This window comes from Salmo trutta, chromosome 22 (genome assembly GCF_901001165.1).
Source record: "Salmo trutta chromosome 22, fSalTru1.1, whole genome shotgun sequence".
Classification (NCBI taxonomy): domain Eukaryota; kingdom Metazoa; phylum Chordata; class Actinopteri; order Salmoniformes; family Salmonidae; genus Salmo; species Salmo trutta.
In genome coordinates, this window is record NC_042978.1 from 50,031,490 (window position 1) to 50,056,836 (window position 25,347).

General features: G+C 46.5%; 1 protein-coding gene and 1 non-coding gene across 6 annotated transcripts in view; both read left to right on the top strand.

Moving 5' to 3' along the window:
- Nucleotides 1-25,347, top strand: part of LOC115158899 (lipoma-preferred partner homolog) — a 357,166-nt gene that overhangs the window by 288,869 nt on the left and 42,950 nt on the right. The gene's annotated exons all lie outside the window — the stretch shown is intronic.
- trnaa-ugc (transfer RNA alanine (anticodon UGC)) lies at nt 22,236-22,310 on the top strand. The gene has a single exon. It is a non-coding gene; the product is annotated as a tRNA-Ala (tRNA).

Here is a 25,347-nt window from a genome sequence, read left to right on the forward strand (position 1 = left end):
CAATACAGGTACTGTACAGGTAACAATACAGGTACAGGTACTAACAATACAGGTAACAATGCATGTACAGGTACTAACAATACAGGTAACAATACAGGTAACAATACAGGTACTGTACAGTTAACAATACAGATACTGTACAGGTAACAATACAGGTAACAATACAGGTAACAATACAGCATTGATTTATAATAATTGAACTAGTGACATGAGGAATAAATACACAGTGAAAAACAATGACGAGTGAGAATAGCATGGCTATTGTACATTGCATTCAGAATGTATTCATACCCCTTGATTTATTTCACAGTTACAGACTGAATTCAAATGGATTCACCCATCTACACACAATGACAAAGTGAAAACATCTTTTTTTTTTACATTTTGGAAAATGTATTGAATTTTTTTTAAACATAAATATATAATTTATATAAGTATTCACACCCCTGAGTCAATACTTTGTAGAAGCATGTTTGACAGCGATTACACTGTGTGTCTTTTTGGGTTATGTCTCTTAAGAGCTTTGCATACCTGGATTGTACAATATTTGCCCATTATTCTTTTAAAGATTCTTCAAGTTCTGTCAAGTTGATTGTTGATCATTGCTTGACAGCCATTTTCAAGTCTTGCTATAGATTGTCAAGCCGATTTAAGTCAAAACTGTAACTCGGCCACTCAGGAACATTCAATGTCATCTTGGTAAGTAACTCCAGTGTATATTTGACCTTGTGTTTTAGATTATTGTCCTGCAGAAAGGTGAATTTGGAAAGCAGACTGAACAAGGTTTTCCACTAGGATTTTGCCTGTGCTTATAGCTGTATTCCATTTATTTTTTATCATAAAAGAAACTTCCTAGTCCTTGACAATGACAAGCATACCCATAACATGATGCAGCCACCACCATACTTGAAAATATGAGGAGTGGTACTCAGTGATGAGTTGTGTTGGATTTGCCACAAACATAACATTTTGTATTCAGGACAAAGCGTTAATTTCTTTGACACATTTTTTGCAGTATTACTTAAGTGAGGTGTTGCAAACAGGATGCATGTTTTGGAATATTTTTTTATTCTGTGCAGGCTTCCTTCTTTTCACTCTGTCATTTAGGTTAGTGTTAGGTTAGGAGGAATAATGGTCTGGGGCTGTTTTTCATGTTTCGGGCGAGGCCCCTTAGTTCCAGTGAAGGGAAATCTTAACTCTACAGCAAACAATGACATTCAAGACGATTCTGTGCTTCCAACTTTGTGGCAACAATTTGGGGAGGGCCGTTCCTGTTTCAGCATGACAATGCCCCTTTACACAAAGCGAGGGCCATACAGAAATGGTTTGTCGAGATCGGTGTATAAGAACTTGACTGGCCTGCACAGAGCCCTGACCTCAACCCCATCAAATACCTTTGGGATGAATTGGAACGCCGACTGTGATCCAGGCCTAACATCTAACATCAGTGCCCGATCTCACTAATGCTCTCGTGGCTGAATGGAAGCAATTCCCCACAGCAATGTTCCAACATCTAGTGGAAAGCCTTCCCAGAAGAGTGGAGGCTGTTACAGCAGCAATGTTCCAACATCTAGTGGAAAGCCATCCAGGAAGAGAGGAGGCTGTTATAGCAGCAAAGGGGGGAACAACTCCATATTAATGCCCATGATTTTGGAATGAGATGTTCGGCGAGCAGGTGTCCACATACTTTTAGTCATGTAGGGTTAAAATGACTATGCAAAAGGATAGATAATAGACAGTAACAGCAGCGGGTAGCCATTTCATTAGCAATTTACCCGTCTTGTTTAGCAGTCTTATAGCTTGTGGGTAGAAGCAGTTCAGGGTCCTGTTGGTTCCAGGCTTGGTGCACTGATACTGCTTGCTGTGCGGTAGCAGAGAGCACAGTCTATGTCTTGCGTGGCTGGAGTCTTTCAAAATATGTTGGGCCTTCTGACACCGCCTGGTATAGAGGTCCTGGATGGCAGGGAGTTCGGCCCCAGTGATGTACTGGGCCGTACTCACCACCCTCTGTAGCGCCTTGCAGTCTGGTGCCTTGCAGTTGCCATACCAGGCGGTGATGCAGCCAGTCAAGATGCTCTCAATGGTGCAACTGTAGAAGTTTTTGAGGACCTGAGGGCCCATGCCAAATCTTTTCAGCTTCCTCAGGGGGAAGAGGTGCTATCGTGCCCTCTTCACGACTGGGTGGGTGTGTCAGGAAGATGTTAATTCCTAAGTGATGTGGACGCTGAGGAACTTGAAGCTCTCGACCAGCTCCCCTACAGCCCCGTCGGTGTGGATGGGGACGTGCTCGCCCCTTTGTTTCCTGTAGACCACGATAAGCTCCTTTGTCCTGCTGACGTTGAGAGAGAGATTGTAATGCAGTAGCACAAGAGTGCGCAGTGCTTCTCAAATGTAAAATGTATTTGTTCTCCACACTCTCATTCTAATAATAACATACTCAAGAGAATGCCCTCAAAGAATGCCCTCGGGGCATGGGGGTGTGGAGCACAGTATGCATATTGAGAAACCCCCATTGTCTCTCCAGTGTTTAGCCAGACTGTGTCTCCAGTGATTAGCCAGACTGTGTCTCTCCAGTGATTAGCCAGACTGTCTCTCCAGTGATTAGCCAGACTGGGTCTCTCCAGTGATTAGCCAGACTGGGTCTCTCCAGTGATTAGCCAGACTGGGTCTCTCCAGTGATTAGCCAGACTGGGTATCCAGTGATTAGCCAGACTGTGTCTCCAGTGATTAGCCAGACTGGGTCTCTCCAGTGATTAGCCAGACTGTCTCTCCAGTGATTAGCCAGACTGTGTCTCTCCAGTGATTAGCCAGACTGGGTCTCTCCAGTGATTAGCCAGACTGTCTCTCCAGTGATTATCCAGACTGTGTCTCTCCAGTGATTAGCCAGACTGTCTCTCCAGTGATTAGCCAGACTGTCTCTCCAGTGATTAGCCAGACTGTGTCTCTCCAGTGATTAGCCAGACTGTCTCTCCAGTGATTAGCCAGACTGTGTCTCTCCAGTGATTAGCCAGACTGTCTCTCCAGTGATTAGCCAGACTGTCTCTCCAGTGATTAGCCAGACTGTCTCTCCAGTGATTAGCCAGACTGGGTCTCTCCAGTGATTAGCCAGACTGTCTCTCCAGTGATTAGCCAGACTGTGTCTCTCCAGTGATTAGCCAGACTGAGTCTCTCCGGTGATTAGCCAGACTGTCTCTCCAGTGATTAGCCAGACTGGGTCTCTCCAGTGATTAGCCAGACTGAGTCTCTCCAGTGATTAGCCAGACTGAGTCTCTCCAGTGATTAGCCAGACTGTCTCTCCAGTGATTAGCCAGACTGGGTCTCTCCAGTGATTAGCCAGACTGGGTCTCTCCAGTGATTAGCCAGACTGTCTCTCCAGTGATTAGCCAGACTGGGTCTCTCCAGTGATTAGCCAGACTGTGTCTCCAGTGATTAGCAAGACTGGGTCTCTCCAGTGATTAGCCAGACTGTGTCTCTCCAGTGATTAGCCAGACTGTCTCTCCAGTGATTAGCCAGACTGTCTCTCCAGTGATTAGCCAGACTGTCTTTCTAGTGATTAGCAAGACTGGGTCTCTCCAGTGATTAGCCAGACTGGGTCTCTCCAGTGATTATCCAGACTGGGTCTCCAGTGATTATCCAGACTGGGTCTCCAGTGATTAGCCAGATTGGGTCTCCAGTGATTAGCCAGACTGTGTCTCCAGTGATTAGCCAGACTGGGTCTCCAGTGATTAGCCAGACTGTGGGTCTCCAGTGATTAGCCAGACTGTGTCTCCAGTGATTAGCCAGACTGTGTGTCCAGTGATTAGCCAGACTGTGTCTCTCCAGTGATTAGCCAGACTGTGTCTCCAGTGATTAGCCAGACCGTGTCTCCAGTGATTAGCCAGACCGTGTCTCTCCAGTGATTAGCCAGACTGTCTCTCCAGTGATTAGCCAGCCTTGGTCTCTCCAGTGATTAGCCAGACTGTGTCTCGCCAGTGATTAGCCAGACTGGGTCTCTCCAGTGATTAGCCAGACTGTGTCTCCAGTGATTAGCCAGACTGGGTCTCCAGTGATTAGCCAGACTGGGTCTCCAGTGATTAGCCAGACTGTGTCTCTCCAGTGATTAGCCAGACTGTGTCTCTCCAGTGATTAGCCAGACTGTGTCTCCAGTGATTAGCCAGACTGTGTCTCGCCAGTGATTAGCCAGACTGTCTCTCCAGTGATTAGCCAGACTGTCTCTCCAGTGATTAGCCAGACTGGGTCTCCAGTGATTATCCAGACTGGGTCTCCAGTGATTAACCAGACTGTGTCTCTCCAGTGATTAGCCAGACTGGGTCTCTCCAGTGATTAGCCAGACTGGGTCTCTCCAGTGATTAGCCAGACTGGGTCTCTCCAGTGATTAGCCAGACTGTGTCTCCAGTGATTAGCCAGACTGAGTCTCTCCAGTGATTAGCCAGACTGGGTCTCTCCAGTGATTAGCCAGACTGGGTCTCTCCAGTGATTAGCCAGACTGTGTCTCCAGTGATTAGCCAGACTGAGTCTCTCCAGTGATTAGCCAGACTGGGTCTCTCCAGTGATTAGCCAGACTGTGTCTCCAGTGATTAGCCAGACTGGGTCTCTCCAGTGATTAGCCAGACTGTGTCTCCAGTGATTAGCCAGACTGTGTATCCAGTGATTAGCCAGACTGTGTATCCAGTGATTAGCCAGACTGGGTCTCTCCAGTGATTAGCCAGACTGTGTCTCCATTGATTAGCCAGACTGTGTCTCTCCAGTGATTAGCCAGACTGTGTCTCTCCAGTGATTAGCCAGACTGTGTCTCTCCAGTGATTAGCCAGACTGTCTCTCCAGTGATTAGCCAGACTGGATCTCTCCAGTGATTAGCCAGACTGGATCTCTCCAGTGATTAGCCAGACTGGATCTCTCCAGTGATTAGCCAGACTGTGTCTCTCCAGTGATTAGCCAGACTGGGTCTCTCCAGTGATTAGCCAGACTGTGTCTCCAGTGATTAGCCAGACTGGGTCTCCAGTGATTAGCCAGACTGTGGGTCTCCAGTGATTAGCCAGACTGTGGGTCTCCAGTGATTAGCCAGACTGTGTCTCCAGTGATTAGCCAGACTGTGTCTCTCCAGTGATTAGCCAGACTGTGTCTCCAGTGATTAGCCAGACCGTGTCTCCAGTGATTAGCCAGACCGTGTCTCTCCAGTGATTAGCCAGACTGTCTCTCCAGTGATTAGCCAGCCTGGGTCTCTCCAGTGATTAGCCAGACTGTGTCTCGCCAGTGATTAGCCAGACTGGGTCTCTCCAGTGATTAGCCAGACTGGGTCTCTCCAGTGATTAGCCAGACTGTGTCTCCAGTGATTAGCCAGACTGGGTCTCCAGTGATTAGCCAGACTGTGTCTCTCCAGTGATTAGCCAGACTGTGTCTCTCCAGTGATTAGCCAGACTGTGTCTCCAGTGATTAGCCAGACTGTGTCTCGCCAGTGATTAGCCAGACTGTCTCTCCAGTGATTAGCCAGACTGTGTCTCCAGTGATTAGCCAGACTGTGTCTCCAGTGATTAGCCAGACTGTCTCTCCAGTGATTAGCCAGACTGTGTCTCTCCAGTGATTAGCCAGACTGGGTCTCTCCAGTGATTAGCCAGACTGTGTCTCTCCAGTGATTAGCCAGACTGTGTCTCTCCAGTGATTAGCCAGACTGGGTCTCTCCAGTGATTAGCCAGACTGGGTCTCTCCAGTGATTAGCCAGACTGGGTCTCTCCAGTGATTAGCCAGACTGGGTCTCTCCAGTGATTAGCCAGACTGGGTCTCTCCAGTGATTAGCCAGACTGGGTCTCTCCAGTGATTAGCCAGACTGTCTCTCCAGTGATTAGCCAGACTGTCTCTCCAGTGATTAGCCAGACTGTCTCTCCAGTGATTAGCCAGACTGTCTCTCCAGTGATTAGCCAGACTGTCTCTCCAGTGATTAGCCAGACTGTCTCTCCAGTGATTAGCCAGACTGGGTCTCTCCAGTGATTAGCCAGACTGTCTCTCCAGTGATTAGCCAGACTGGGTCTCTCCAGTGATTAGCCAGACTGTCTCTCCAGTGATTAGCCAGACTGTCTCTCCAGTGATTAGCCAGACTGTCTCTCCAGTGATTAGCCAGACTGTCTCTCCAGTGATTAGCCAGACTGTGTCTCTCCAGTGATTAGCCAGACTGGGTCTCTCCAGTGATTAGCCAGACTGTGTCTCTCCAGTGATTAGCCAGACTGTGTCTCTCCAGTGATTAGCCAGACTGGGTCACCGTGCAGCTCGGTGTTCTGATCATTAGCAGTTTTTCTGGAAGTACACTACCTTTCAAAAGTTTGGGATCACCTAGAAATATCCTTGTTTTTGAAAGAAAAGCACATTTTTTATCCATTAAAATAACATCAAATTGATCAGAAATACAGTGTAGACGTTGTTAATGTTGTAAATGACTATTGTAGCTGGAAACGGCAGATTTTTAATGGAATATCTACATAGGTGTACAGAGGCCCATTATCAGCAACCATCACTCCTGTGTTCCAATGGCACGTTGTGTTAGCTAATCCAAGTTATCATTTTAAAAGACTAATTGATCATTAGAAAACCCTTTTGCAATTATGTTAGCACAGCTGAAAACTGTTGTCCTGATTTAAAGAAGCAATAAAACTGGCCTTCTTTAGACTAGTTGAGTATCTGGAGCATCAGCATTTGTGGGTTCGATTACAGGCTCAAAATGGCCAGAAACAAACAAACTTTCGTCTGAAACTCATCAGTCTATTCTTGTTCTGAGAAATGAAGGCTATTCCATGTGAGAAATGTCCAAGAAACTGAAGACCTCGTACAACGCTGTGTACAACTCCCTTTCCAGCTACAACAGTAATTCACCAACATGAACAATGTCTACACTGTATTTCTGATCAATTTGATGTTATTTTAATGGACAAAAAATGTACTTTTCTTTCAAAAAACAAGGACATTTCTAAGTGACCCCAAACTTTTGAACGGTAGTGTACATCTGATACGGAGATGAGACACAGTTGAAACACACTGGAGATGTAGAAAGTTGGATTGGATTACTTCCCTTTGTAGATTGGATAACAAATCATATTCCCTCTTCTCTTTTCCTCTCTCCTCCCTTCCTTCCTTTTTTTGTCGCAAAAAAAAAAGAAAAAGCCCTTGAAAAAATGTAATTGTATTTCTTCTACTGAAGAGTCTGATTAATACAGGAACTGAATGACAGTTCCTGTATGATGTGAAAGCTTCTGGGAATTTGTTTGCATCCCAAATTGCACCCTATTGCTAAATCGTACACTAGTGTTGACCAGTGCAAAAATAGGCTGTGGTCAAATGTAGTTCACTATATAGGGAATAGTGTCCCATTTGGTCGACAGATTCTTGTCGAGGTTAGTAACTTCACAGAGAATCTTATGAAATGCTTCTCTCTGGTTAATTTTCCCGGAGTCTTGGGTTGTGTAACAGAAATACTAAAACCTCTTGCGCAGTATAGGGAGGATGGACCACAAGAGATTGAGGTCCTTGAGAAAGAATCCATTTTTTTTTCTTTCCGAAATGTATTTACAACTTTCATTTCGTTTGTGGGTAAATTTGATTTGACCAACTGGTCTCTTTCTTGTCACAGGTCTCGTTCATCTCAATGAGAATAACCTGTTATAAAGGTTCAATGAAAATAAGGAAATGACTTTACATCTCACCATGGAAGTCCCAGTCAAATTGAAACGGGCACATTCATTTCTAATTGAGGAATTCAGTCTGTTTTTGCATCACAGTATGATTTGTCCCTGTGGTTCTTGGGCTCGGGATTTCCTCTCTAAACTTTCTCAACTTCCCCTTGTTAATCACGTTTACTATCATACAACTATTTAAATGTAATTCGGCTCTTTTTCTATCGTCTTTCCACAGATATTTCTGAGGCAGCTCGTATATTCTCTATCCATATCTATACATCTGGCTCTTCACATCCAACACGTATTCAAAGCACTTTTCCTATTGGAAAATCAATGGACATTTCCCATAGTGACACTCGAGCCACCTGGCTGACAATGCCAACCTGTTCTTCTGTGAGTCCTCAGTCAGATCCCTAATGGCACTATATATTCCCTATATAGTGCACTACTTTTGACAAGGGCCTATTGTGCTCTGGTCAAAAGTAGTGCACTACATAGGGAATAGGTTTGGCATTTGGGCCACCCGTCACCCTCTATAGTGATAGTCAAATCCCCAGGGTTTAGATAGAGATATATATGTAGATGGGTAGGAGCCAAGAGACTACACATGATGTCAGGGTGTTAATTGCCAACTGTGTCACGTTGTGCACACACACACGCACACACACACGCACGCCTCTGCTCTGTAGATAGTTGATGAAAGACCTGTTGAGAGATGAGTGTTTTACCTCTGAGAGGTCTCAGTTACTACACACTACACAGCCCTATCATTTACCTCTGAGGCCACAGGAGGCTGCTCGCCCCACGACACAGGAGGCTGCTCGCCCCACGACACAGGAGGCTGCTCACCCCACGACACAGGAGGCTGCTCACCCCACGACACAGGAGGCTGCTCACCCCACGACACAGGAGGCTGCTCACCCCACGACACAGGAGGCTGCTCACCCCACGACACAGGAGGCTGCTCACCCCACGACACAGGAGGCTGCTCACCCCACGACTGCACTGTAGACTGTAGACTCCGTAACATGTCTAGATATATACATAGATTTATTTACACAAACAAATACCACATACCGCAATTATTTAGGAAATACATTTTAAATAACTCTAAACTCAATGCAATTCAGTTTTAATTTTCAATTGCATCCCCAATTAAAAACCAATGTTGTAATCCTTCGTACTTCTCTGTAGTAATATCCTAATTTATCAAATAGGATCCTGCATCACCTCTTTCCTGGCGTGGATTTGGTCAGTTAAGAGAAAGAGGGTCGGTGGGAAAGCTAGGGCCATTTTATCTCTCTTTTTTACAGAGATTTAACACACACATATATATATATATATATATATATATGAAAGACCTATATATATATATGGGAACAACTTAGCACATACTGTGTACAAAACATTAAGAACACCTTCCTAATATTGAGTTGCCCCCCTTTTGCTCTCAGAACAACTCAATAATCTGAAGGTGTTCTTAATGTTTTGTACACTCAGTGATACTGTATATATATATATACATATAATACATATATATGGGAAGTGTGTTTACTGCCACGTCATCTGTCTGTTAGGTGTGTGTGTGTGTGTGTGTGTGTGTACTCTGAATCACCTCTCTGACTAGATCAGAAGCACTCTGTGTGATTGTGACGGTCTCTTCTCCAACTCTGATCCATAGATCCTGAACGTACTAAAGAGGACCTGTATTCATCAGCATAACTTATTTCTTCTGGCGTCAGATCAAAAGGAGGAGGAGGAGGAGGAGGAGGGGGGGGGGGGAATTAGACTTTCTTAATGAAAGTCATTTCTTCATCTTTAATTCCTTTCGTCAGGGGTCGTACACCTGAGACTCAAATCTCAGAGGATGAGAAAAAGGGTAATATGAAATGAGTTCTCGATCAGAGTCGGTCTACAAATCATCATAAAGAGTAAAAGGTGAACATTAATGATACGTTATTTATTTGTTGATTTACTCTCAGTTATTAAGAGTATCTCTCTCTGTACAGGTCTTGGTTAGTTGTGATATAGGCTACATCACAGCTAACTGTTCTTTACAACCAAGTACTCTCTAAGATCTGACGTATTAACTTTAGTATCTCACCGAAAGGAAATTCATTTCGTTATTTGTGCTTAAAAAAAAAAATTTAAAAACTGTACAGCAGCTTTCGAGTTAAGGAGATAGACTTCCTGTTTCTCACAGAAGAAGAAGAATTCCACCTGTTTTCTGTCCTCAACAATATGACAGACCAGACTTTGCCTCAATGTTGCTGTATTCTTCTATTGTTTACCATATGGTGTTACAGGAAGTCCATTTTAACTTCCTTGAGTGAACTCATTGTATAGATGATATCACCTCCAACTGCCGCCAAGAATCGCAGGACTTCATTTGGTGCGCCAGTCAGAGTGATTGCAATCCAGTAATGTTTTTGTTACATGTCAAAGCAGGAAATCAATAGCCATTTATCTAGGCAGGGAGATAGACAGACAGGTATGCAGCAGGCAAACAGACATGCAGGAAAGGGGACTTTGCATATTCTGTGGAACAGTTTATTCAGATATTAGCCTGTTTCCTCTTAGACCAAGAAGTAGCTACCAGTCATAGATAACATATCTATCTGTATTTTAGCATCCACAGTGTTAAATTGAACAATTTCTTAGTAATGATTAAAATAACACTTTTCAAAGGGTTGATAACACCCTTAGAGAGATGGGTCCCTTTCACCGTAGGTGTCAAGTTAATGTTAACACTTCATAGTGTTAGGCACAAAACACTGTGTGTGTTGCAAATTAACCTGTTAAAAGTGTCAAATCAAACAATAACACTTCATAGTGTTAGGCACCCAACACTGTGGGTGTTGCAAATTAACCTGTTAAAAGTGTCAAATCATTCAATAAAACTCTAGAGTTTTGAGTTGTCAACACAGTGGGTGTTAAAAAATATACGTTTTAAAAGTCGCAAACCAATAACCAATGACCAGAGATCCTAGTGCTGCCATTGGACTGGCTTTAAAACGTAACCAATGACCAGAGATCCTAGTGCTGCCATTGGACTGGCTTTAAAACGTTAACCAATGACCAGAGATCCTAGTGCTGCCATTGGATCATTCAAACAGTTAACAGGACTAGATACTAGATATCATTCATTCCTTTCAGTAATGGAACCGGAACTCAATCTTTGACCCCAAATGGGCCCCTGTTCCCTATATAGTGCACTACTTTTCAATGGAGCCCTGTGGGCCCTGGTCAAATAGTAGGGGACTATGTAGTGAACAGGGGGCCCATTTAGGACGCATCGTCAGTCGCCTCTGTAATCTTCTTTCCATCTGTTTCCTGCTTCTAAACCTTCCTCTCTCTGGTTGTGTTCCAAATGGCACCATATTCTATATACAGGCCATAGGTCTCTGGCACCATATTCTGTATACAGGCCATAGGTCTCTGGCACCATATTCTGTATACAGGCCATAGGTCTCTGGCACCATATTCTGTATACAGGCCATAGGTCTCTGGCACCATATTCTGTATACAGGCCATAGGTCTCTGGCACCATATTCTGTATACAGGCCATAGGTCTCTGGCACCATATTCTGTATACAGGCCATAGGTCTCTGGCACCATATTCTGTATACAGGCCATAGGTCTCTGGCACCATATTCTATATACAGGCCATAGGACTCTGGCACCATATTCTGTATACAGGCCATAGGTCTCTGGCACCATATTCTGTATACAGGCCATAGGTCTCTGGTGTAGTTTACTTTTATTTATTTGCACCAAAGCGAACAAGTGATAGACAACAATACAGATACAAAAAATATGGAGTTCAGGTGTGTTTGGAAGCCCAGGGGCTCTGGTCAAAAGTAGTGCACTATATAGGGACTAGGCTCCCTCCCCTGTCCCATATTCACTATCCCTCCATCCTCAGCCACACCACTGGCTTAGAGCAGTGCCACAATGGGTGTTTGTCCTCCTCCATGCTTCACTTCCGTTCCCTGACTGATCTTCGTGCAGGAGTTTGTCTATCTCTGGCTGTTTGAATACATCGCTATGCCATGGAGATAAACTCTGCTGCCGTTTCATTAATGCCTCATTTTGCATGAAGTGGTTTCTAATCTTTATTAATGTGACAACGAGCCTGTGTCAGGAAGCCATTGTTTTCTCTTCCTGATTCCTTCCTGATGTAAAGCCTGGAGTAACACTCCGCACACGCCATGCACACGGTCACACACATTGCGCTCCCCGCCGCGGTCCAGCCTCAGACCCCATTCTGTTCACACTACTAATGAGATACTTATACTGTGTGTGTGTCTATATACACTGAGTGTACAAAACATTGAGGACACCTTCCTACTTAATAGCCCCCAGAACAGTCTCAATTCGTCGGGTCATGCTCTCTACAAGGTGTCGAAAGCGTTCCACAGGGATGCTGGCCCATGTTGACTCCAATGCTTCCCACAGTTGTGTAAAATTGGCTGGATGTCCTCTGGGTGGTGGACCATTCTTGATACACATGAGAAACTGTTGAGCGTGTAAAACCCAGCAGCGTTGCAGTTCTTGACACACTTAAACCGGTGTGTCTGGCACCTACTACCATACCTCGTTCAAAGGCACTTAAATCTCTTGTCTTGGCCTTTCACATTCTGAATGGCACACATACACAATCCATGTCTCAATTGTCTGTTGGCTTACAAATCCTTCTTTAACCTGTCTCCTCCCCTTCATCTACACTGATTGAAGTGGATTTAACAGGTGACATCAATAAGCGATCATAGATTTCACCTGGATTCACCGGGTCAGTCTATGGCATAGGAAGAGCAGGTGTCCTTAATGTTTTGTACACCCAGTGTATGTTAGTGTTGAGCAATGGCTTAAACTTCTTTAGACTAATTGAGTATCTGGAGCATCAACATTTGTGGATTCGATTACAGGCTCAAAATGGCTAGAAACAAAGTACTTTCTTCTGAAACTCGTCAGTCTATTCTTGTTCTGAGAAATGAAGGCTATTCCATGTGAGAAATTGCCAAGAAACTGAAGATCTCGTACAATGCTGTGTACTACTCCCTTCACAGAACAGCGCAAACTGGCTCTAACCAGAATAGAAAGAGGAGTGGGAGGCCCCGGTGCACAACTGAGCAAGATGACAAGTACATTAGAGTGTCTAGTTTGAGAAACAGACGCCTCACAAGTTCTCAACTGGCAGCTTCATTAAATAGTACCTACAAAACACCAGTCTCAACGTCAACAGTGAAGAGGCAACTCCGGGATGCTGGCCTTCTTGGCAGAGTTCCAAAGAAAAAGCCATATCTTAGACTGGCCAATAAAAATAAAAGATTAAGATGGGCAAAAGAACACAGACACTGGACAGAGGAACTCTGCCTAGAAGGCCAGCATCCCAGGGCCGCCTCTTCACTGTTGACTTTGAGACTGGTGTCTCAGGATAATTTGTATCTCGATTAAACAAACAGCTCTGCTTGGCATGGTAAGCAATATTGACAAAATATGCAATGTCTACCCTCTTTGAATCAAATGCTGCTGGGACTAGTTGATTTTAAACATTTTCATGGTGACCTTGCCTCAAATAATGGTGCCAAAAAAGTCCAGTAGTGTGCTTGCTGAGACTACACTTTTGTTGTTCCTCATACTTCTCATGATTATTCTGTTATAATATGTAGCCTACTCACCGTGGTTGTTTTTAAAATGACAATAAGTTATAGTTGAGATGTTTCTACAACTGATTGGAGAATGGACCACCACCACCAACCTCACCACCACCACCACCACCACCACCACCACCACCAACCTCACCACCACCACCACCACCAACCTCACCACCACCACCACCACCAACCTCACCACCACCACCAACCTCACCACCACCACCACCACCAACCTCACCACCACCACCACCACCACCAACCTCACCACCACCACCATCACCACCACCACCACCAACCTCACCACCACCACGAACCTCACCACCACCACCACCAACCTCACCACCAACCTCACCACCACCAACCTCACCACCAACCTCACCACCACCACCAACCTCACCACCAACCTCACCACCACCACCACCACCACCAACCTCACCACCACCACCAACCTCACCACCACCACCAACCTCACCACCACCACCACCAACCTCACCACCACCAACTTCACCACCACCAACCTCACCACCACCAACCTCACCACCAACCTCACCACCACCACCACCACCACCAACCTCACCACCACCATCATCACCAACCTCACCACCACCACCACCACCAACCTCACCACCACCACCAACCGCACCATCACCACCACCACCACCACCACCACCACCACCAACCTCACCACCACCACCACCACCACCAACCTCACCACCACCACCACCACCACCACCAACCTCACCATCACCACCACCACCACCAACCTCACCACAACCATCACCACCAACCTCACCACCACCACCACTATCACCACCACCACCACCAAACTCACCACCACCACCACCACCAACCTCACCACCACCACCACCACCAACCTCACCACCACCACCACCAACCTCACCACCACCACCACTATCACCACCACCACCACCAACCTCACCACCCCACCCCACCACCACCCCCCCACCACCACCCCACCACCACCACCACCAACCACTCACCAACCTATTTCTGGTATATATAGATTTAGTTTCGGAGACCGAGAGAAACCGAGAGAGACCGAGAACGAGAGAGAGAGAGAGTTCACTAGCTTTGGCAATGTAAACATTTGTTTCCTATGCCAATAAAGCCCATTGGGGGGGAGGGAGAGAGAGAGAGAGTATTGACTGCTACCTCACTTAATCCCTTGTTAATTGAGTGTGTCTGTTTTGGGTATAAATGATGCCATACGAGGGTGCAGAAAGTTCACGGCCCGGGGCTTTTTTAACATTCTGGAGGGACAGCAGCAATGATTGCACTCTCAGACAAAGTGCTGAGTGCGACAGTATGGGACCTAAAACACTTAGCAAAGAGAGAGAGACAGAGCACTCCTCTTTATAGTGAAAGCAGTAGTGTTGTAATTCCCAATGAAGAGAGAGAGGGGGGAGAGAGATGGGGGGAGAGAGAGGGGGGAGAAGAGAGATGAGGGAGAGAGAGGGGGAAGAGAGAGAGGGGAGAGGGTGTGTGTGTGTGTGTGTGTGTGTGTGTGTGTGTGTGTGTGTGTGTGTGTGTGTGTGTGTGTGTGTGTGTGAATGAATGACATTTTACTTTCGTGTCAAATCGCCAGATGGCAACCTGTGCCTTATGGGATTAATTAACACATAAACAAACATTAGAATAATTCACTGTGATAATGTACAGATAATTCACTGTGATAATGTACAGATAATGTGTTGTGATAATGTAGTGGCAATCCATTGTGATAATGCAGTGACAACCCGGTGTGATAGTGTAGTGATAATTCACTGTGATAATGTAGTGACAATTTACTTTGATAATGTAGTGATAATCCACTGTGATAATGTAGTGATAATTCACTGTGATAATATAGTGATAATGTATGGATAATGTGATGTAATAATTCATTGTGATAATGTAGTGATAGTTTGATGTGATAGTGTACCGATAATGCGCCGTGATAATGTAGTGATAATTTACTGTGATAATGCAGTGATAGTTTGATGTGATAGTGTACCGATAATTCACTGTGATAATGCAGTGATAATTTGCTGTGATAATGTACTGATAATGTACTGATAATTCACTGTGTTAATGTACTGATAATGTAGCGATAATGTAGTGATAATTCCCTGTGATAATGTAGTGATAATTCACTGTGATAATGTACTGATAATTCTTCCCTTGTTCTCTGCAGTGCGCACCACATAAAGAGTGAAAATAAATCAAAATACATAATAGTCAATAAGGATATCCAAACAATAACTACTAAAAGATTATACATACATAAATACATACAGTATCCAGATAAAAGAATCCAGACAAATGAAACGGAAGGCATTTGAACCGAGTCTGGCACAAAGAAAAGATTCATGTGGGAGACGGACTGTACACAATTTATATACACTCTTGACGCTTGACACGTTGAAGCTCAAAATGTTCTAATTTAATTATAGGTAGCCCTTTTTCTTTTATTCCAGGCTTTATCTAAATATTCCGCAAACGGAAATACACACAACGGACAAAAAAAACATTTCAGTTTCTCCTCGTGGCTCAGCCACATAATACCAGGGTATATCTGGTGGTCTGTCTCCTCATGGCTACATAATACCAGGGTATATCTGGTGGTCTGTCTCCTCATGGCTCAGCCACATAATACCAGGGTATATCTGGTGGTCTGTCTCCTCATGGCTACATAATACCAGGGTATATCTGGTGGTCTGTCTCCTCATGACTACATAATACCAGGGTATATCTGGTGGTCTGTCTCCTCATGGCTCAGCCACATAATACCAGGGTATATCTGGTGGTCTGTCTCCTCATGGCTACATAATACCAGGGTATATCTGGTGGTCTGTCTCCTCATGGCTACATAATACCAGGGTATATCTGGTGGTCTGTCTCCTCAGCTACATAATACCAGGGTATATCTGGTGGTCTGTCTCCTCATGGCTACATAATACCAGGGTATATCTGGTGGTCTGTCTCCTCATGGCTACATAATACCAGGGTATATCTGGTGGTCTGTCTCCTCATGACTACATAATACCAGGTATATCTGATGGTCTGTCTCCTCATGGCTACATAATACCAGGGTATATCTGGTGGTCTGTCTCCTCATGACTACATAATACCAGGGTATATCTGGTGGTCTGTCTCCTCATGACTACATATACCAGGGTATATCTGGTGGTCTGTCTCCTCATGGCTACATAATACCAGGGTATATCTGGTGGTCTGTCTCCTCATGACTACATAATACCAGGGTATATCTGATGGTCTGTCTCCTCATGGCTACATAATACCAGGGTATATCTGGTGGTCTGTCTCCTCATGACTACATAATACCAGGGTATATCTGGTGGTCTGTCTCCTCATGACTACATAATACCAGGGTATATCTGGTGGTCTGTCTCCTCATGACTACATAATACCAGGGTATATCTGGTGGTCTGTCTCCTCATGGCTACATAATACCAGGGTATATCTGGTGGTCTGTCTCCTCATGACTACATAATACCAGGGTATATCTGGTGGTCTGTCTCCTCATGACTACATAATACCAGGGTATATCTGGTGGTCTGTCTCCTCATGGCTACATAATACCAGGGTATATCTGGTGGTCTGTCTCCTCATGACTACATAATACCAGGGTATATCTGGTGGTCTGTCTCCTCATGGCTACATAATACCAGGGTATATCTGGTGGTCTGTCTCCTCATGACTACATAATACCAGGGTATATCTGGTGGTCTGTCTCCTCATGGCTACATAATACCAGGGTATATCTGGTGGTCTGTCTCCTCATGACTACATAATACCAGGGTATATCTGGTGGTCTGTCTCCTCATGACTACATAATACCAGGGTATATCTGGTGGTCTGTCTCCTCATGGCTACATAATACCAGGGTATATCTGGTGGTCTGTCTCCTCATGGCTACATAATACCAGGGTATATCTGGTGGTCTGTCTCCTCATCGCTACATAATACCAGGGTATATCTGGTGGTCTGTCTCCTCATGGCTACATAATACCAGGGTATATCTGGTGGTCTGTCTCCTCGAGGAGAGGTATGTGTTGGTTGGAGGAGAGGAGGTTGCATCAGTAGGTCCTCTGTCTGAGCATCTCAGCTACATATCAGAGTTGACGTGTGTTTACTCCTCAACATAAATATTTAGAAACACAAAAGTGTCTGAGGCTGCCACTTATGTAGGAGCCATTCCCTTCTGCTTGCTGGTCAAGTTCCCCTCGGCCAGCGCTATTGTCAGAAGATGTTAGCTATATTTATCAACTCATTCAACTACTCTCTCTTTTCTCTCCTGTCCTCCCCTCTTCTCCCCTCTCTCTCCTCCACTCTCTTCTCTCCTCTCCTCTCTCTCCTCACCTCTCTCTCCTCACCTCTCTCTCCTCTCTCTCCTCCACTCTCTTCTCTCCTCCACTCTCTTCTCTCCTCTCCTCTCTGTTCTCTCTCTCTCCACTCCCTCTCCTCTCCTCCACTCTCCTCTCTCTCTCTCTCTCTCCCTCTCTCCCTTCCTCCTCCTCTCCTCTCCTCTCATCCACTCTCTCTCTCCTCTCCTTCTCTCCTCTCCCTCTCTCTCTCTCTCTCGCTCCTCTCCTCTCTCCTCCCCTCTCGTCTCCTCTCTCTCCTCCACTCTCTTCTCTCCTCTCCTCTCTGTTCTCTCTCTCTCTATACTCCCTCTCCTCTCCTCCACTCTCCTCTCTCTCTCTCTCTCTCCCTCTCTCCCTTCCTCCTCCTCTCCTCTCATCCACTCTCTCTCTCCTCTCCTTCTCTCCTCTCCCTCTCTCTCTCACTCTCTCTCTCGCTCCTCTCCTCTCTCCTCCCCTCTCGTCTCCTCTCTCTCCTCTCTCCTCACTTCAATCTCCACTCTCTCTCCTCTCTCTCTCTCTCTCTCCTCTCCTCTCCTCTCTCCTCCTCTCCTCTCTCTTCTCTCCTCGCTCCCCTCACCTCTCTCCTCTCTCTCCTCCACTCTCTCTCCTCTCCTCTCTCCCCCTCTCCTCTCCTCTCCTCTCCTCTCTCCCTCTCTCCTCTCCTCTCCTCTCCTCTCCTAATAAATCATAATGGTGTCTGTGTGGGTTTAGAGCCACCTTCCGGCCCTGACAGAGCACAGGGCACAGAGCTAGGGTACAGCACACTAGGGGAGTCTGTATAACCTCAGAAAAGATGCTCACATAATCAATGGTAAATTAGCTGTCTGCTGTTCCTATTAGCTTGGAGATGGTGAGAGACGCAGTCCTTTTGATTTCAACTGAACTTAAGTGCATAACAAACTTAATTTGTTTGATGTTTCAAGACATTAGAGAGAATGTTCAAGGAGCTTTTGACCAGACCAGGTTCAATTAATAAAACAAAATCTAAAAATGAATTTATTTTAAATCCATTGCAATAAGCCGTTATCTTGGTAACATGGAACAATGTTCCCTCCATGGGTCCACTCTTCCACAGAGCTGCCACTTCTTACTTCCTGTATAAACCCTGGAAGACAATAGGCTGGAGCAACAGGAAGCCTTTTCATCTCTCTGATTGGCTCGGCTGGTGCTTTAAAACAGCCAACCGGTGAGACTCAGTGGGACAGGGGTTAATTGCATACGAAGGGTCGAGTGCAGGCTCTGTGTTGTCCATGGCTTGCGTCCCAAATGGAACCCTATTCCCTATATAGTGCACAACTTTTGACCAGGACCCTATGGCCCCTATTAGGACTCTGGTCAAAAGTAGTGCACTATATAGGGAACAGGGTTCCATTTGGGATACGCACCATATCTGCCCTGTTACACTGCTGTCCTACCAGGGAGCCAGTATTACTGTATTACCACAGCTAGAGACCTTCATTACATACTGGTAAATCCTCACTTCTCTTAATTGGGCTTGTTGGAAGCCTTACCTCTCTAGCTCCTGTCTGAGTTGCTAGCTGGTCATTAAACAGGTCCTGTCTGAGCTGCTAGCTGGTCATTAAACAGGTCAGGTCCTGTCTGAGCTGCTAGCTGGTCATTTAAACAGGTCAGGTCCTGTCTGAGCTGCTAGCTGGTCATTTAAACAGATCAGGTCCTGTCTGAGCTGCTAGCTGGTCATTTAAACAGATCAGGTCCTGTCTGAGCTGCTAGCTGGTCATTAAACAGGTTAGGTCCTGTCTGAGCTGCTAGCTGGACATTTAAACAGGTCAGGTCCTGTCTGAGCTGCTAGCTGGTCATTAAACAGGTCAGGTCCTGTCTGAGCTGCTAGCTGGTCATTTAAACAGATCAGGTCCTGTCTGAGCTGCTAGCTGGTCATTTAAACAGGTCAGGTCCTGTCTGAGCTGCTAGCTGGTCATTTAAACAGGTCCTGTCTGAGCTGCTAGCTGGTCATTTAAACAGGTCAGGTCCTGTCTGAGCTGCTAGCTGGTCATTTAAACAGGTCAGGTCCTGTCTGAGCTGCTAGCTGGTCATTTAAACAGGTCCTGTCTGAGCTGCTAGCTGGTCATTTAAACAGGTCAGGTCCTGTCTGAGCTGCAAGCTGGTCATTTAAACAGGTCAGGTCCTGTCTGAGCTGCTAGCTGGTCATTTAAACAGGTCAGGTCCTGTCTGAGCTGCTAGCTGGTCATTTAAACAGGTCAGGTCCTGTCTGAGCTGCTAGCTGGTCATTTAAACAGGTCAGGTCCTGTCTGAGCTGCAAGCTGGTCATTTAAACAGATCAGGTCCTGTCTGAGCTGCTAGCTGGTCATTTAAACAGGTCAGGTCTTGTCTGAGCTGCTAGCTGGTCATTTAAACAGATCAGGTCCTGTCTGATCTGCTGGACTAAGGGACATGATGCTGCACTGGTGCCTGTAGTCTGCAGCGGTGTTCACATTTCTTCCTATGGCCACGCACCTACAGTAGCAGATCCTGCTGTGACCCTGTTGGACTGGGGGCCTGTGGGTTAACTGGGGGCCTGTGGGTTAACTAGGGGCCTGTGGGTTAACTGGGGGCCTGTGGGTCAACTGGGGGCCTGTGGGTCAACTGGGGGCCTGTGGGTCAACTGGGGGCCTGTGGGTTAACTAGGGGCCTGTGGGTTAACTAGGGGCCTGTGGGTTAACTAGGGGCCTGTGGGTTAACTGGGTTAACTAGGGGCCTGTGGGTTAACTGGGGGCCTGTGGGTTAACTGGGTTAACTGGGGGCCTGTGGGTTAACTGGGTTAACTGGGGGCCTGTGGGTTAACTGGGGGCCTGTGGGTTAACTGGGGGCCTGTGGGTTAACTAGGGGCCTGTGGGTTAACTGGGGGCCTGTGGGTTAACTAGGGGCCTGTGGGTTAACTGGGGGCCTGTGGGTTAACTAGGGGCCTGTGGGTTAACTGGGGGCCTGTGGGTTAACTAGGGGCCTGTGGGTTAACTAGGGGCCTGTGGGTTAACTGGGGGCCTGTGGGTTAACTAGGGGCCTGTGGGTTAACTAGGGGCCTGTGGGTTAACTAGGGGCCTGTGGGTTAACTAGGGGCCTGTGGGTTAACTAGGGGCCTGTGGGTTAACTGGGGGCCTGTAGGCTACCTGCTGCAGCTCAGGTTCCTGCAGTCACAGACAGACCTAGATACGGTCACCCTGGACTACAGGCCTTTGGCTGGTTGGGGGTATATTATCAGGTCCACTATCACGTCCATTATCAGGTGCATTGTCAGGTATATTATCAGCTACGTTGTCAGGTATATTATCAGCTACGTTGTCAGGTATATTATCAGCTACGTTGTCAGGTATATTATCAGCTACGTTGTCAGGTATATTATCAGCTACGTTGTCAGGTATATTATCAGCTACGTTGTCAGGTATATTATCAGCTACGTTGTCAGGTATATTATCAGCTACGTTGTCAGGTATATTATCAGCTACGTTGTCAGGTATATTATCAGCTACGTTGTCAGGTATATTATCAGCTACGTGTCAGGTATATTATCAGCTACGTTGTCAGGTATATTATCAGCTACGTTGTCAGGTATATTATCAGCTGCGTTGTCAGGTATATTATCAGGTGCATTGTCAGGTATATTATCAGCTACGTTGTCAGGTATATTATCAGCTACGTTGTCAGGTATATTATCAGCTACGTTGTCAGGTATATTATCAGCTACGTTGTCAGGTATATTATCAGCTACGTTGTCAGGTATATTATCAGCTACGTTGTCAGGTATATTATCAGCTACGTTTGTCAGGTATATTATCAGCTACGTTGTCAGGTATATTATCAGCTACGTTGTCAGGTATATTATCAGCTACGTTGTCAGGTATATTATCAGCTACGTGTCAGGTATATTATCAGCTACGTTGTCAGGTATATTATCAGCTGCGTTGTCAGGTATATTATCAGCTACGTTGTCAGGTATATTATCAGCTACGTTGTCAGGTATATTATCAGCTACGTTGTCAGGTATATTATCAGCTACGTTGTCAGGTATATTATCAGCTACGTTGTCAGGTATATTATCAGCTACGTTGTCAGGTATATTATCAGCTACGTTGTCAGGTATATTATCAGCTACGTTGTCAGGTATATTATCAGCTACGTTGTCAGGTATATTATCAGCTACGTTGTCACAGATTGTTCTCTCTGTTTCCAGTGACTTGACACGGTGCTGTTTGTCATGTCGTTAATGCTCAGCAACACTAAGAATGCGTCCCAAATGCTGTAGGGCTCTGGTCAAAAGTAGTGCACTATGTAGGGAATAGGGTTCCATAGGGCTCTGGTCTAAAGTAGTGCACTATATAGGGAATAGGGTTCCATAGGGCTCTGGTCTAAAGTAGGCCACTATATAGGGAATAGGGTTCCATAGGGCTCTAGTCTAAAGTAGGCCACTATATAGGGAATAGTGTTCCATAGGGCTCTGGTCTAAAGTAGGCCACTATATAGGGAATAGGGTTCCATAGGGCTCTGGTCTAAAGTAGGCCACTATATAGGGAATAGGGGCCTCCCTGTAGCTCAGTTGGTAGAGCATGGTGTTTGCAACGCCAGGGTTGTGGGTTCGATTCCCACGGGGGGCCAGTACAGAGGAAAAAAAAAAATTATAAAATGAATTGAAATGTCTGCATTCACTACTGTAAGTCGCTCTGGATAAGAGCGTCTGCTAAACGACTAAAATGAATAGGATACCATTTGGAATGCAGGCTGAGCCATTTCGGAGCACACAGTTGAAATAAATCCTCATGACAGGCCCAGATCTGGGTATTCCCACCCCAGCCATGTGCCAAACCTGGTAAGTGCTGTTGGGAGATGCATTAAGAATACTTAGAAATGGCCAAGGATTTGAATAATGTTACAATTAGATGCTGTTACTTGAAATCCCCAAGAAATGCTTGGGAAATGACCTAAATATGGCCTAAATATCATCAGATTGTGCCAGTGCAGTCTACACTCTGCAGGGCCAGAATCCAGGCTAGGGATCCAGTTTGGGAGGGAAGTGTCCAGGGGTGGCACAGGACAGCCAGAGGCAGTAGACATTGGGAGGCAGAATCCAGGCTACTGAATGGAACCAGTCCAGAGGCAGTGTAGTCTACAGGTCCAGAATCCAGGCTACTGAATGGAACCAGTCCAGAGGCAGTGTAGTCTACAGGTCCAGAATCCAGGCTACTGAATGGAACCAGTCCAGAGGCAGTGTAGTCTACAGGTCCAGAATCCAGGCTACAGAAATGGAACCAGTCCAGAGGCAGTGTAGTCTACAGGTCCAGAATCCAGGCTACTGAATGGAACCAGTCCAGAGGCAGTGTAGTCTACAGGTCCAGAATCCAGGCTACAGAAATGGAACCAGTCCAGAAGCAGTGTAGTCTACAGGTCCAGAATCCAGGCTAGATGGTAAGTTTTCCAATGGTGGCACTTAGGATGGAACCAGGCCAGAGGTAGTGGGGCATGGTGCCAGCTGTAGTGGGGCATGGTGCCAGCTGTAGTGGGGCATGGTGCCAGCTGTAGTGGGGCATGGTGCCAGTTGTAGTGGGGCATGGTGCCAGCTGTAGTGGGGCATGGTACCAGCTGTAGTGGTGCATGGTACCAGCTGTAGTGGGGCATGGTGCCAGCTGTAGTGGGGCATGGTGCCAGTTGTAGTGGGGCATGGTGCCAGCTGTAGTGGGGCATGGTGCCAGTTGTAGTGGGGCATGGTGCCAGAGGTAGTGGGGCATGGTGCCAGCTGTAGTGGGGCATGGTGCCAGCTGTAGTGGGGCATGGTGCCAGAGGTAGTGTGGCATGGTGCCAGCTGTAGTGGGGCATGGTGCCAGCTGTGGTGCCAGCTGTAGTGGGGCATGGTGCCAGCTGTAGTGGGGCATGGTGCCAGTTGTAGTGGGGCATGGTGCCAGAAAAAGTGGGGCATGGTGCCAGCTGTTGTGGGGCATGGTGCCAGCTGTTGTGGGGCATGGTGCCAGAGGTAGTGGGGCATGTTCCCAGCTGTAGTGGGGCATGTTGCCAGCTGTAGTGGGGCATGGTGCCAGCTGTAGTGGGGTATGGTGCCAGCTGTAGTGGGGCATGGTGCCAGTTGTAGTGGGGCATGGTGCCAGATGTAGTGGGGCATGGTGCCAGCTGTAGTGGGGCATGGTGCCAGAGAAGTGTGGCATGGTGCCAACTGTAGTGGGGCATGGTGCCAGCTGTGGTGCCAGCTGTAGTGGGGCATGGTGCCAGTTGTAGTGGGGCATGGTGCCAGCTGTAGTGGGGCATGGTGCCAGCTGTAGTGGGGCATGGTGCCAGCTGTAGTGCCAGTGGAACCCCTTGGTAATTGTTGTTCTCTACAGAGCACTGCCTAGTCTGCCCACAACCTGCCAGCCCTGCCAGCCCTGCCAGCCCTGCCAGGGTAACCTGACACTCTCCAGGAAAACCCCTTCCATTTAGCCCTCCCCCTGTCTAGACTAAACCTACTTTAGGCTAGCAAAGTCACTGCAGACATAGGGACCACAGACAGAGGGACCACAGACAGAGGGACCACAGACAGAGTGACCACAGACAGAGTGACCACAGACAGAGTGACCACAGACAGAGGGACCACAGACAGAGGGACCACAGACAGAGTGACCACAGACAGAGTGACCACAGACAGAGTGACCACAGACAGAGGGACCACAGCCTGGTTAGAAAGCTAGGCATCCTCTACTGATTCACACACAGAACCAAGCCAGTATTGTACTGTAGTGTAATGCAAAGCCAACCATAGACAATATCAGGACTGTTGTCAGGAATGACATTCTGTTTCTCTGTAGTGTAATGCAAAGCCAACCATAGACAATATCAGGACTGTTGTCAGGAATGACATTCTGTTTCTCTGTAGTGTAATGCAAAGCCAACCATAGACAATATCAGGACTGTTGTCAGGAATGACATTCTGTTTCTCTGTAGTGTAATGCAAAGCCAACCATAGACAATATCAGGACTGTTGTCAGGAATGACATTCTGTTTCTCTGACTGTTTATTGTGCTGTTAATGCCCAACCCGTTTAAGAAACCGGTGGAGGTGGAGGAGACCGCTCCGCTTCCATAACAACAGCCTAGTTGTAATTAAAAGTGACTTAAATAACAACCCCACACCTGTCACACTACCCTGTGATGGATATCCTGGTAGTCAGGAACACACACACACACACACACACACACACACACACACACACACACACAGTCTGCCCATATGTTCAGTGATGCAGCAGCCTGCTGTTATATGGCATCCAGAGTCTGAGTTCCAAATGGCACCCTATTCCCTATACAGTGCACTACTTTGAACCAGGGCCCTTTCGAGAATTGTAGGTAATAGGGCACTATATAGTGAAAAGGGTGCCATTTGGGACAATGACAGAGTCTCCTGGGCTGCTGCTGCACAGCTGCCTCCCGCTGTGCATCGTGGGTAGAGAGAGATCCCACGCCGCTGCCTCGTGAAAGAAATGGTGGACGAGGAGAGGAATGGTGGACGAGGAGAGGAATGGAGGAGGAGGAGAGGAATGGAGGAGGAGGAGAGGAATGGAGGAGGAGGAGGAGGAATGGAGGAGGAGGAGAGGAATGGAGGAGGAGGAGGATGGATGGAGAGGAGGAGAGGAATGGAGGAGGAGGAGAGGAA